Source organism: Pygoscelis adeliae, unplaced genomic scaffold (assembly GCF_000699105.1).
Source record: "Pygoscelis adeliae isolate BGI_AS28 unplaced genomic scaffold, ASM69910v1 Scaffold15, whole genome shotgun sequence".
In the NCBI taxonomy this organism is placed as follows: domain Eukaryota; kingdom Metazoa; phylum Chordata; class Aves; order Sphenisciformes; family Spheniscidae; genus Pygoscelis; species Pygoscelis adeliae.
In genome coordinates, this window is record NW_008824988.1 from 966,003 (window position 1) to 976,689 (window position 10,687).

Genomic DNA, 10,687 nt, shown 5'->3' on the forward strand with positions numbered 1-10,687 from the left:
AGGTGGAATATAAATTGCCTATAGATCAAACACACCACCAAAAAAAAAAAGGCCTTGTGGACTGCACTAATCTTCAGAATGAAACCAGCTTTACACTCTTAGCTAAAACCCTATTCCTTATCCTTCTGAGGGTTTTTTAACATTTCCTTTTCACACAAAATATGACTTAGAGAAGAATTCTGTGAAGAATTTGCTTGTAGCATTTATGAAAAAACAAAGTATGTTTATACTGAGGAATGTACAGATAATGAAGTGAAAGAAGACTCAGAGAAGAGGGTATTACTAGAGAGAGAGCATCATGCTACCTGTATTTTGCTCTCTTGATATTTGTAAGAATTTGGAAAAAGTCCATGCAAGGCTTACAGCTGCTCCTGCTCAGCTTACAGCTCATTATTATCTAACTTTATCAGCATTCCCAAAAGATCAATATAATTAAGATTATTATCTCTGGGAGGATTTCATGGGGCAATATAGAGACAGAAAAAATCAATGCTGTTGTTTTTGACAACAAGACAGTTAGAGTATAGGCTTCTATTTTCTGTTCCCTTACTTTGACAAGACGGTTTGGAAGCCCTGTTTTGTTATAGCTAGCTAATTTCTGCTGTCAGAGCTTAAGTTACCTATTACAGTTCTCCATGAGCATGCAGAACATTAACAACAGTGTTGTGACCATTTTTTGTGGTTTTACATTACAAGAAGTTCAGTATTCACATAGGAAATTTTCTTTTTTAAAAATATAATGCATAGGTTATATTGATGATAAAGCATATAATATAATCAAATTTTACCAAACACTGAAACCTAGTTACCATACAGTATTAACAGCAACTTTTGTGCAATTGATAAAACACTTAATTTCTCCTACTTTCAAACCTTGTATGAACACAGTGTACAAAGGAACGTGAATTCATTTATTTAGGCAATATTTAAATACCAGACAGTGAGCTCAGAACAGTAGACAGAAAGGTAAAAATCTGCTTTGAAGGTAGAAAGACTATACACAGAGCAATATGTTGAAAATGAAGCCAACACACATAAATTCAAAGCATTTTTGTACAGAGCCTTATTTATACTAGGATACAGACACCTTTATGTGTAGACAGAACATTAAACTGACTGACAGACATGAATATTAGAAAAAGGATTCATGTCTGTGCCATTATATGATTACCTTCAGTTAAATTTTAGGATAAAGAGTAAAGCCTGAATAGAGATATTCTAAAATCTGTGCATATTTGAACAACGAACAAAGAGAAGTCTGCCCAAACTCAGTTTACAAAGAAGATCCATTGCAGATAGACCCACTTAGTTGGATCGTTAATGAAAACTAAGAAAAAATGTTAGTCTTTTTCCACAGTAAGTTAAGTATTCTCTTCTTTCATGACTCCAAATAGGTAGTTGGATGCTTGATTTCCAAAGAACAGAGGTGTACATCGTACTGAGGCCTTCTTGTCTTTGGTGGTAGTTAATTCCTTTCTGTAGTGTGCTAGGTTAGAGTGTTGGGCTACATCATGCTTGGGTATCTACTGTACCTCTCCCTGAACCTTTCCAAGACAAGCACTCAAGACAATACCATAACACGGGTGGTTATTCCAAGGCTTGGGACTGACCATCTGCAGCAGAGTTCTACTGGTGTTTCTATTATACAAGGAGGTAAAATTACCTCCTTGTATAGGAGGTAGGCAATTTTTCCCTAGGGCAATATGTGGTGACTGTGGCAAGGTGTGAATCACTCTTCCCCTCGCTTGACAGTGAGGAGCTTGCTCTGCCTAGATTCCAAGTGGGCCAAACATGACCCAGCCAGTCTGGCATTCCAGGTATGCTGGAAGCCTGGCTGAGAAGCAGTGTATACTAGCTTCAGCCTGGTATTACTCTAGTAAAATCATCTGGCTTTTTGTTGACTCTAACAAAAGCCAGTGCCATGCAAGAAATAGCAATGAACCCCAGCAGGCACTCCAAGAGCACTTACTGAAGCAGTAGAAGACTCCGGTTCAATTCCTTCTTGAACATGGGCATGAATTTGTAAATATTCTTCCCATACCTGTTTGTGTATTTAGATTATGTGGTCCATAAAGTAGATATTGAGACACATCTTTTCAGTCTAAGTGAGCTTTCTAACAATAGGTCTAGAGTCATGCTCTTCCTCAGCTCTTATTCAAACTTATTAATCTTTAACTATTTTCTACAGAGTAGCAGTCCTTCAATAGAGGACAAAAACTCACCACTGAATCTCAATTTTAAGATAAGACAGTTTTATATGGAGTTTAAAAATTGATTCCTTCCAGCTGAAAAGATAAGAATTCGAAGCTCTTCTTGTATTTTAAGCTGTAAACCCCTGTATGAAAGAGCAATGCCATCTATCCCAACTATTCAAGAGGCAATGGACATGAATTAAAACAGCGGAGGCTCCATCTGAACATATGAAAATGCTCTTTCACTGTGAGGGTGACCACACAATAGAACAGGTTGCCCAGAGAGGTTGTGGAGTTTCCATCCTTGGAGATATACAAAAGCCATCTGGACATAGTCCTGGGCAAGTAGCTCTAGGTTGCCCTGCTTGAGCAGGGGGGTTGGACCAGATGACCTCCTGAGGTCACTGCCAACCTCAACTGTCCTGTGTTTCTGTGATTCTATTCAGAAGTTCATAACCTTTGAAAAAAGGCTTTCAGGAAAATGGGTGTAACCCCTAGTGAAGAGCAAATTTGTCCCATGCGTTAGCTAATTGCAGCTGCACACATTATTAAGGACAGCTTTCTCGGGAACCTCTGTGTATTTCATACAGAGACCAGGTACCTAACTCAGGGTCTGGATTCTACACTTGAAGCTCAACATCCTCCTAAAGTCAGGTGTTAAAGTTTCTATTTTCTACGTCTAAATCCCTTAACCTGTCTATCCCTTAGCTCTTAAAATTAGCAGTGCTTAAATATGGCATTCTTGGGCATTCACTTGTTTTTAATGGAAAGGTTTTATTTTTGCTTCAATGTGCACAGGCTTCAGAATGAGGAGCAAGTCACTGAAGCTAATACCTGATTTCTTTGTAGAAACTTCTTTAGTTATTACACAGAAATGTATCCATTTGTCCTCTCAGAATTTATATTCCTCATGTTTTATTTATACAACTTTGTATCCTTATATAAAAAACATTTTCTTTAAATTTAAAAGGTGTTCTATACAGTGTATCTGACAGGGTGTAACCCCTGAAGTGGCCTTAGCGCCATCTTTAACCCTGCTATCTCTGGCAGGGTTTGTTAACTCCTACAATAACAAACATCAGGGCTGCTTTAATTCTTGGCTGCCTACAACAATCCCCTTGCAACTGGTACCCTGAAGAAGATAACCATATTCTTACCAATGTCACTTATGTTGTAACATGATCCCAAGCTATGCCATCCAGCAGGGAGGGTAAGCATAAGAGTGAGTGGTATAAGGCCGAGGCAATCCTCAGGTACCTGTTTAGGACAATTTTACAAGCTATTCATAATGCCAGAGCAGGAGCCAGTATCTGGCCCTGGGGGTCTACGAATGCAGTGAACAAGAACCCATGATTTAACAGAGCAGTATCAGCAGCACATAGATTTGCCAAGAAAACAGTAAAGGACATAAGGGAATACCATTTTGTCTTGCAGAGGAAACTAGTAAAGCCCAAGAACACAGAAATGGACATAAAACATTTAACTCTGTGGTGGAAACAAAGAGTTCCCTGTCTGCTTTCCTGAAGGTCTAAGAGAATAGCACCAGAAAATATACATGAGAAGTTGGTGCTTGCAGGCTAACTTATATACAACTGTGATGGCCTGTTTAGCCACAACTAGTGTTAACTATACTGGGAAAGAAAGCAGACAAAGAGTTTTAAGAACAGAGCGGTCATGGAGATAAGCTATGTACCACACATATAATTAAAGTTGTACTGCTATATGAAATAATAACAGTCATTCAGCTATAAATATAACCATAATTGCTGGGATAAAGTATCTAAGAGATGGTTCTATATAACATTTTGTAATTTTGTAACTTTGTAAAAGCAAAGAATACAAACTAGTATCTAAAAGACTTCATTGGTAACTTTGGTTGATGGCTTTTATCAATCATATCTCTAACACTAGTAAAATAAGCATTCATTTGTTACTGTTTCTTACACACTATGCATTGTTAAAAATGCTCTGCCTGGGTGTGGAAAAAATGCCTCTTTTTGTGGCTGCCACACATCGCTCAGAAATTTTTTTTAAGGCAGGAAGAAAGTGTTATAGGGCAGAGGGTGCAACAGGGAGGTAGAAACAAGGGTAGGGCAGAGCCTGCAGGAGGAGTACTGTCCAGGAGGCACCTGAGCACAGGGCACTTCCCAGGAAAGCAGACTTTTGTAGGTAACCAGAGGAGCTGTGTGGGATTTGGTGTTGTTCAGACAGGCATGGAAATTTGCTGGCCTGAAGCTTTACTGGAGGGAGGACACTGTGGGACTAGGGTGACATTTGTTTTCAGCTCTTTTTGTTTATTATGTCTTTAGAAAGATACTTCATTTCAGTTTTTGCTCTAAGAAAACGTAGCAGTAGAGCTGTGAAAGATGACTGAGTGATTTTGATACAGAATACTTTTAAGACTAGAAAATTAAGAGCTTGGGGAGGGAAGGGGTTGATTAAGCTAATTCTGCTTATTCACTAGATTAGTACGATTTACCGTATGATGTTTCCTCTATAGCCCTGTGTGACAAAGGCCTTGAGAACAGTAATAACCAAGCTCATTTGGAATGAGAGTTTCAAGTTCAATATAAGTTATCACAGATTATACAAAGACACCAGAGTAGCAATGACCAAATGCAGGAGGTTTATTTTGGTATTGATTCAACCTGACATATCAGAAAGAACCATCCCAGGAACGGATCAGATTCTGGTTCAGAGGAAACTCATTTCAATTGCTTTCATTCTGTTAAATGACCCCTAACTACCAACAGGGCAACTCTACACATGTGTGTGTGTGCACATGCACACACACATACATATGATAAGGCAGAGAAAGGGCTTGTGCTTCGCTCGATTCAGCTGAAGTGGATGTTCAAGGCAGTCGCAGACCATGCTTTTAACTTATGTGCCTTTTTTCTTGAGTGTTCTTTTGCAAAAATGCTTCTTAATTCATTCAAACTTTTTTTAAAAATAGGGAATAACCATACAAATCCTACCAGCTCTTGATAGTTTATTGTGTAGATCTCTTCTGTTTCACATTAAAAATATATGGTGCTTACATGTTTCTATCACAGAAGAGAGTGCTGCCATCACCAACGTTGACATATTTAAAGGATATGCAAAGTAAACTAGACAGTAATCCTTATTATGGGTACAGTACTTAAAATAATTAATTCCAGCCTATAATATTACTGAATGGGGTCATCTGAGGCTGAAGAAAACCATTTCAGAAATATTCCTTTGGATTTTCAGTAGTTCCACGGTCTACTGTGGCACTGAGTTGCCCATGATGATGGAAAGTCATCTCCCATTGCAAAAAGAGGTTCTTATTAGATATACTCTTTTTAAATTATATTTTTCACTGGTACATTTTTTTTTTCCTGCCAGTCAATTATAAGATATTAAGGGACAGCCAGAGAAATGTACAATTTGTTATCCGAAAAGAAGTTAAGACATACTTAATGTTCACAAAACAGCACACAATGAAACAACCGTTACAAGAACAAATAATATTTTGAAGGACATTATTCAACAAAGTATAATTATTGCAAAATTATCATTCTAACATAATCAACTATCTGAATTCCAACTTCTTAACAGTAACATTAATCATTTAATAAACACCTAATATATGGCAAAAAAAAAGGTGGCAGCATCAGCATGAATAATTTGGTTAACAAAATGGAAATATCGGCAACCTAAACTTTTTCAGAAAAAAACCCAATAATTTGGCAAGTTAAGTCCTAAAGGTGAGATTCTCTGCAAGCTCTAAGAGTTATAAATGAAATCTGAAACTCAAGAGAGACCACAGATGCAGAAACCCTCCTTTATTTTCCTCTAAGACTTGTCTAATGTGGGGTTTGGATGACCTCTGTACTCGTCCAGTTCAGCAGCAGGAGGGAAGCGCCTGCTGCTCAGGATAGCTGGGTGCAGGCAAGGGGAGGGTCTTTGGGTGCCTAGCTGCCTGTGAGTGAGGTAGTGTGCCGGCAGGGAGGGGAGGTGAACTGAGCTGAGCATCAGAGTCAATGTAAGGGAAGCAGCCGGGCCGGGCTGGGAAATAAATGGGAACGCAGGGCAGGACAGAACCTCCCAGTGCCACATTAGACCACGCACTCCTGAAATCTGCCTCGTTATTGCAGAGCAGTGACTGAGACACTGTGAGTTGCAGAGCTGCCTTTGGGTCCTACAGGATGTGTGTTATAGCCTGGGCCTCCACATGCACCATTTCCTTTCGCAGCATACTTCTAGCACATCTCTATTTTCCTGTGGCAATGCGAGAGAGGAAGGAGATCCTTCGCAAACACTTCCAGGAAAGAAATGATCTCTCTGCAGATGCAGATCTTTTAGGACCCTCTTTCTGAAGGTACGATCATTAGGTAGAGGCTAGAGACAATGATTTCCAAGTTCATGAGCTATACTGCATGCAAGAAATTATATGCAGGGCACTACCTGTATTTCTTCCCCAAGCCCCAAGGAATATATCATAAGACTCCTTTTATCTGTTAGAATTATTTATTGGATATAGCTAATGACTGCGGTGGAATTATATTCACCCAGTTCCACATACTCCACTCTTCTAAAGATCTGTGGTCAGCCAGCAGATTATTAAAAGCCATCTACATAAATCTGTTGTGGAAATGAGAAAGGAGCAAAGGTAGAGCTGTGGCACTGATTCCATATAACACAAATACCTCATCATGCATCAGCAGGTTTCCTAAATTATAAAAAGATCAAAAAAGTGTGACCTTCATGCTATCTTTAGGCTCGTCTCCTATTATAATATTGCCAAGATGACACTCATCATACATGTAAATAAATTCATGAAAAAAGGAAAAGCATTGCATTCGACTCAGTATAACATCACATTTATCATACTATATATTTCAGTGGTGTGATTCTTTATTCTCTATTAAAAATTATCTTAAAAGTGTATCAAATGGATCTCACTGAGTGCTCATTATATTATCAAACCCCAAAAATCCTTAATTTTGATTGTTTGATATAATGAAATAAAAAACATCCAGATTAAGACTCCCCAGAGAAGAGACAATTTGTCTTGATTTAAAAAAAAAACAACCCACAGTAATTTACTATTACGGCAGCAGTAGAATTTCAGTAAACCCTATTGTTTTACATCCTTAGCACTGTCATATTGATGCTTTCCCCATTAGTCAAGGAGATCAAAGAAACCTGATGTCTCACAAGGGGTTTGAACTACAGTGAAGGGAACTCTTAACTCCTGGTCAGTTTTTGAACACTGTCCAAATCAGATGAACAAAATGTTGCTGTTCTCAGACGAGACCTGTGTGAAATGGGACTGATAGTCTCAGGAAATTCAGAATAAAGTAAAGAACCTTTTGCCTTGTGTATGAGTTTGACTCATGCCCAGCTCTGTAGTGAATCTCTTAATTGTTCTGCAGACTTTCATAACTTATTTTGTAGTCTCAACCCTTTTCTTAGCAGCACGTACCTATAGTTCAAACCTATTACTACCACTCTATGCAATAGCAAGTGATATCAGTAGAGACCATGGTATAAACATAGAAATCGAAATGTCCTGTCCTTCCTGAAATGGACTTTAAATGTCAGATGACAGTCAATACAGGGCACTTTATGTTTGTTAGTTTCTACACTCTAGCTAGGCAGTGAAGATATTTATCTTCAGTATTGTAAATCACTTGTTTTTTAAATTAATTCAATACATGTCCATAAAATAAATTATTATATTCATTTTAATTTTAGGGAAACCATGTTAGACTTTTTAAAAACATATATATTGATTCATCAAGCTGTAAGAAATATTTGGGCTGCTCATACCCAATTACACCAACAAATTTAATAATTCTCATGTCAGAAAAGCACTTGTTAAATGAATGACTTCAGTTTCTCGTTCCTGAGGCTTCTTGTCTCAGACTTTGTCTATGCAAGATAGTTTTACTCTGAGGTTATTCTAATGTCGCCGTGGCTGTTCCAGGAAAAGGCATCTGTGATTCTCCAGTGCAGCGGGTAGACAATCCACTGCCTCCTCTGCTGCAATCTGGAGCACTGCCCTGTGGGAAGTCCTTGCTGTGTATTGTAAGTCTGCCACTGTGAACTTCAGGACATGCAGCTCTTCTCTGAGAACTGTGGGATTTCAGAACAAATCAGTATGTCCTGTCTCATAATTTACTTTTTTTTCTTAAGACGACACCAAACTGACAGCAAACCATCTGATAGCAATCCATGGTGGTAAACTTCCAGGGAAAAACTACAGCATGTTTCTCTACTGCTCTCATCTTGCTGTTTACATGTTGCAGAGCTGTTATAGCCTACAGACAGTTCTTGGAAGGCATATTTTTGTCATCCAAAGATTCTGAAGCTGCGGCAGATCATTCCAGATTCCCATCAGAGCTTAATCCTCCCACTCAGTGCTCACAGTACAGGCCCCAAATTGTTGCTTCACATGCATATTTGCTCAATGAATGCACATGGAAGTGGTCAGCTTCACTTACTTCCCATCAGATCTTCACAAGTACACTACAGAATTGGCATTTTCCCTATACTAGAAACAGCTGATCAATGCAACACGCATGTTTCCAGGGGAAAAATGGCAGCAGGATGGAAAAGCAACATGTAAAGTCATGAAGGTAGATTGGAACATACAGATCTGTGGGGCTAAAATCTTACAGCTACCTAAAATCTCATGCTAAACACCATGTAGAAAACCCCAGAATACACTGCAAAAATCCCCCTAATGTCGTTTACCATATGAAGGTATTGGGAGCAACTTGCCAGCAAAACCCAGGTTTGTACGGATGCAGTGACAAAGCAAACATAGGAGGACTTGGCCAAAATAGCTAATGTCAGGATTGGTGCATTTCCAGAACTTCTGCTCGCATGCTTTTCTTCTGTCAGTCAGGCCTTAATAACCTTTCCATAACCTTAAATTATAAATACCACATGCGGATTGTTAGTTCATACAGTTGGCATGGTGGCATGTAAGTCATTGGGCTTCATGCTGGAAGTATAGGAGCAGGTTAGATAAACACCTGTGAGGAATGGCGTGAGTATTCCCGATTCCCTTTCACAGCAAATCCTTTCCATTCCTATTTTCTTGATGATTTGGTATAAACCAACTACTTGGCACGTCTATTGAACAATTACCTTTCCTATGTCTCAGCTGGAGGTTGCATGAGACTGCTTCAATTCTCTGCACTGTAGACAAAGATTCTATAGGATCAATAATGATTTTACAGTAAATTACAAACTATAATTTAGTTTAAATTTAAAATATTTGTTTACAGACTGTTGCAATGCCAGTAGCAACCAAGATCTCGTAGTGGCTGATGTTTGATTCTTTTCAGCTGTCCATCACACACACATAAACAACCAAGAGTATTCACACTGTGGAAAGACACCAGAAATGCAGAGAGGTAAGCGGTAAAGATTCTGCAGCAAACCCTGCTCATGTCAGCTGCACACAGGACATATCTCATTAGTCTTATCAAAACTTGCTTTTATATTGCCTTAGAGACCGACAGTCGCCAAAGGTAAAAACTAACTAAAAAACCCTTCTTCACTTTCATTATTCTTGTTGGGTGGGAATAATGCACAATGAGTTGTGTATTGAATCCTACTGTGCCCAAAAAGCTTAATGGGGATGAAGTATCCATCAGAAAGGATGCACAGCAGGATCCCATATGATGCGCCCTGTCCTTGATCTGAGATTTCAAAACTTGAACATTTTCTGTAGTACCTGGTTAATGATTTTGGTGTCTGAATATGAAAGTTTAGTAACTGCATTCGATTGGGTCAGAGCTATAGTACTGCAATTCACCTGAGAATGCTGTCATTTATGTAGCTATGTATTCTATATCTGTGTATATATACACGTAAGCATATGTACCCCTTCCCAAATAAGTAGCTAACGTATTTTGACTGAAACAAGACAGATATACAGGAAGAAAATTCTCAAGTTCAAATACAATTTGGAATTTTAAAAATCATCGTACAATGCTAATTCTAAAATATTTATTTCTATCTTGATTTTGGAAACAGGACTGAATCCATTAGTATTTGGACTGGAAAGTGAATAAACAGTTTCATTAAGGAGACACGTTAGCTCCAACAATGTTTATTGGGGCAAGCCTGCGCTCCGGCTGCATATGGTGTACCTTTAAATAGGGCTGTTAAAATACCAAATAAAATGTCAAAGTCCGTCAGGTCTGGAGCTTTTATAAATTGTTTAGACTGGGGATAATTTGGGTTTGGTACATCATGCCTTGCAGATCGCGCGGCACGGAGATAGGAAAGGAAAGGGGGCCCGGGAGAAGAACGCGGGGCAGCCAGCCTGGCGGAAAGGCACCTCCCGGGTCATCGCTCTCCTCACCGGCCGCCTCCCTCTTCCCCCCTGCCTGCATGCCCACTGCTTGCCTCCCCTCTCTCTGGGTGGTGTCCTGAGGTTACGCATGTGACTAAACAACCATATTAGAAAAAAAAAAAAAAAAATTAAAATTCACTTCAAAAGTCGGTGC

The 10,687-nt window shown here is 39.0% G+C and overlaps 1 protein-coding gene across 1 annotated transcript in view; it reads right to left on the reverse strand.

The window, feature by feature from the left end:
- HDAC9 (histone deacetylase 9) overlaps window positions 1-10,687 on the reverse strand; it is a 452,900-nt gene that overhangs the window by 98,431 nt on the left and 343,782 nt on the right. The gene's annotated exons all lie outside the window — the stretch shown is intronic.